A 3,748-nucleotide genomic window follows, 5' to 3' on the forward strand; every position below is an offset into this window, starting at 1 on the left:
GTGTGTGTGTGTGTGTGTGTGTGTGTGTGTGTGTGTGTGAGTGTGTGTGTGTGTGTATGTGTGTGTGTGCGTGTGTACATGTGTGTATACATGTACATGTGTGTATGCATGTACATACATGTGCATATATTCATACGTATATATATACATACGTGTATATATATGTAGATATATATATATATTTGTGTGTGTATATATGTATGTATAAGTGTATGTATGTATATGTATGTATGTACGTATGTATTGATGTATGTATATGTACATACATATATTTATACATGCATGTGTATGTGAATGTATCCATATATATATGTCTATTTAGGAGTTTAGATCCCATATACAATATGGAATGTCCAGGATTCGATAGTGTTCTATTACTGTTTGGGGGCAGAAATATACGCTAATATGTCTTCATCAAGAAGATGAGAACACGAAATTCTAAGGATCGTAATATAAGATTTTAGAACCTAATACTTCTGTAACAAACGGAAAAGAAATTATACGAGATTAATTTCAAAGATATTTGTACTATATACTATATATTTACATATATATGTCATTATATACGTGTGTGTGTACGTGTATATATATATATGTGTGTGTGTGTGTGTGTGTGTGTGTGTGTGTGTGGATATGTATATATATGTGTGTGTATGTATATATATATGTATTTATGTGTGTGTGTATATATATATATATGTATATGTGTGTTTATGTATGTATATACATATGTATATATATATATATATGTGTGTGTGTGTGTGTGTATGTGTATGTATGTATTATATATATATGTGAATATATGTATATATACATGTTTGTATATATATATATATATATATATATATATATATATATATGCAGGTCTGTATGTATATACATTTATATATTCATGAATGCTTTATATATGTACCTATATATGCTTATACATACATTAATATATGTATTTATGTATGTATGTATGTATGTATGTGTATGTATGTATTTATATATGTATATGTGTGTTTGTACGTATCTATATATAAATATATGTATGCATATATGTATGTAGGCGTACAGGGAACATTTGAGGCTAACTTTTCAAGCCAACATGTTAAGTTGAATTAGAATAAACTGCACCAAATGCGTTTAGTATAGTATGTGTACATAGTAGTTCGGCAAAGATATCGATAAAATAAGTCCCAGACTTTAAAAACAAAATAAGTACTGGGGTCGATTCATTCAACAAGGACTTCTTCGTGACGGTGCTCCAGAATGGCCGCTGTTTGGTGATTGAAACAAGTAAAAGGTAAAAGATACATACATACATACATACATACGTACGTACGTACGCACACACGTACGCACGCACACACACACACACACATACACACACACACACACATGTGGATCTGAGTCATTATATCCGATCTTGAGCTCTTGAGTTTTTATCTGTTCGAAAAGTTGAAGTACCCGGGGTATTTGAACTTAGAGTCTAACTAAGTGAATATCTTCAAACGGGTTCATTATGAGATGGCTGAACTTTTAAGTCTCAGGGCCGATCCACAGGCGGGCTTCCACATAGTTTCCGCCAACGCGGTACCTCCATAACTGATGGGTCGATTCATAGCTCCATTGAAATCAACAACAGAGAACGCCACTCATTAGGATCGAACCCTCAAGCTAGTGACTGGGGATTGAACTTCTTAACCACTCGGCCAAACTGAGTGTGCATCTATACGCATATATACATTTTTTGTGCATGAATGTGTGTACGTGCATGAATATACTTGTACGTATGTATGCGTGTATGTATGAATGTATTTATGCATGTATGAATGTATGTATGGGTGTATATATGCATGCATGTATGTATGTGTGTATGTATGCATGTATGAATGAATGTATGTACGTACGTATGCATGTATGCATATGTGCATGTATGAATGTATGTATGTGTGTATGTATGCATTTATAAATGTATGTATGTATTCATGCTGAGAGAACGAGAGAGAGAGAGAGAGAGAGATGATGATGATTTCGATTCGACTTAATTCTATTTCTCATCGATGAGATTTCATCTTCGATTAACAGACTTCATTTTTCTTTTTTCTTTTTGTGTAGGTGTTTATATTGACTCTGATGAGTTTTGATCCCTGGACAGTGATGTAAACAATCGATGATGAAACATGTATTAACCATCTTCTAGCACAATTTCATCTCTATTCTGTCCCCTTCTATCGTTTAACCCCAGGTCATTTTTCATCATATACATCTAGGATCCCATATTTCGTATGTATAACAAGAGCTATAACAATTAAAGTGTTCTATGTGCGAGATGACAGCGAACTGGTATTTCTGGACTGGTATTTCTAGCTTTTCAGATGACCACGTAGGGCCTTTCACGTATGTGTTATGCTTTCATATAAATATAGCACGTGCTGGTAAGGCAAATACACAAACAGATATGTGTCGTGGGCGAGTGGATGTGGACATGATAAATAAACATACATACATTGTTTGTCGGGTAGATAGCGGATATGGGTATGGCTAGAGATAGACAGACAGACAGATAGATAGATAGATAGATAGATAGATAGATAGATAGATAGATAGATAGATAGATAGATAGACAGACAGACAGACAGACGGACAGACAGACAGACAGACGGACGGACGGGTAGATAGGTAGGTAGGTTGATGGATGGATGGATGGATGGATAGAGACAGACAGACTGACAGACAGACGGACGGACGGATAAATGGATGGATGGATGGATGGATAGATAGATAGATAAATAGATAGATAGATAGATAGATAGATAGACAGACAGACAGTCAGACAGACATGCAGACAGACAGACAGACAGACGGACAGACAAATGCACACACACACACACACTTTTAGGCAATCTGACGCACATTTAGATAGATCCAAAATGAAGGCTTTTTACACGCGCATATTACGAACGCATTCTCCCTCTGTATCTTACTCAGACGCGCGCGCGCACAGCACAAGTGCGCCAACCGATGAGCCCCGCCAGACATACAACATATGGAGAAAGAGAGAGAGAAAGTCAGACAAACATAATGTTGCACAACACATACACAGGTCTTTCATCTTTAATATTTTATTTTAATAAAAGCGGCGAGCTGGCAGAGTCGTTAGCTCGCCGTGCGAAATTTCGTCTGTCTTTATGTTCTGAGTTCAAATGCCGCCGAGGTCGATTTTGCCTTTCATTCTTTCGGCGTCGATAAATTAAGTACCAGTTACGTACTGGGTTCGATCTAATCGACTGGTCCCCTCTCCAAAAATTTCGGGCCTTGTGCCTAGAGTAGAAAAAAAAATTATTTGCTTCAGCTATTAGACTGCGGCCATGCTGGGGCACCGCCATTTTAGTCGAACAAATTGTGTGTCTGTGTTTGTTCCCCCAACATCGCTTGACAACCGATGCTGGTGTGTTTACGTCCCCGTAATTTCAGCGGTTCGGCAAAAGAGACCGATAGGATAAGTACTAGGCTTACAAAGAATAATTCCTGGGGTTGATTTGCTCGACTAAAGGCGGTGCTCTAGCATGGCCGCAGTCAAATGACTGAAACAAGTAAAATAGTAAAGAAAGTATACATATAAGAGGGATGACCACTAAGTGGACATCCCTTTTGCTAGAAGAAAACCCCCAAGTCTGACCACCTAAGAAAAGATTGTTCTCAAGAAAATTCAGCAAATACCACAACGTAAGCCAGCAAGACAAATGAAAAGATTCAAAAT

General features: G+C 36.8%; 2 long non-coding RNA genes across 3 annotated transcripts in view; one reads left to right on the forward strand and one right to left on the reverse strand.

Annotated features, from left to right (window-relative positions):
* Positions 1 to 3,748, forward strand: part of LOC128248606 (uncharacterized) — an 82,290-nt gene that overhangs the window by 12,630 nt on the left and 65,912 nt on the right. The window lies entirely within an intron of this gene.
* Positions 3,170 to 3,748, reverse strand: part of LOC128248607 (uncharacterized) — a 34,417-nt gene continuing 33,838 nt past the window's right edge. Inside the window, exon 3 of the long non-coding RNA XR_008264794.1 lies at positions 3,170 to 3,309. This is a non-coding gene — a long non-coding RNA (uncharacterized LOC128248607). The remainder of the gene's footprint in view (positions 3,310 to 3,748) is intronic.

This window comes from Octopus bimaculoides, chromosome 8 (genome assembly GCF_001194135.2).
Source record: "Octopus bimaculoides isolate UCB-OBI-ISO-001 chromosome 8, ASM119413v2, whole genome shotgun sequence".
NCBI lineage: Eukaryota > Metazoa > Mollusca > Cephalopoda > Octopoda > Octopodidae > Octopus > Octopus bimaculoides.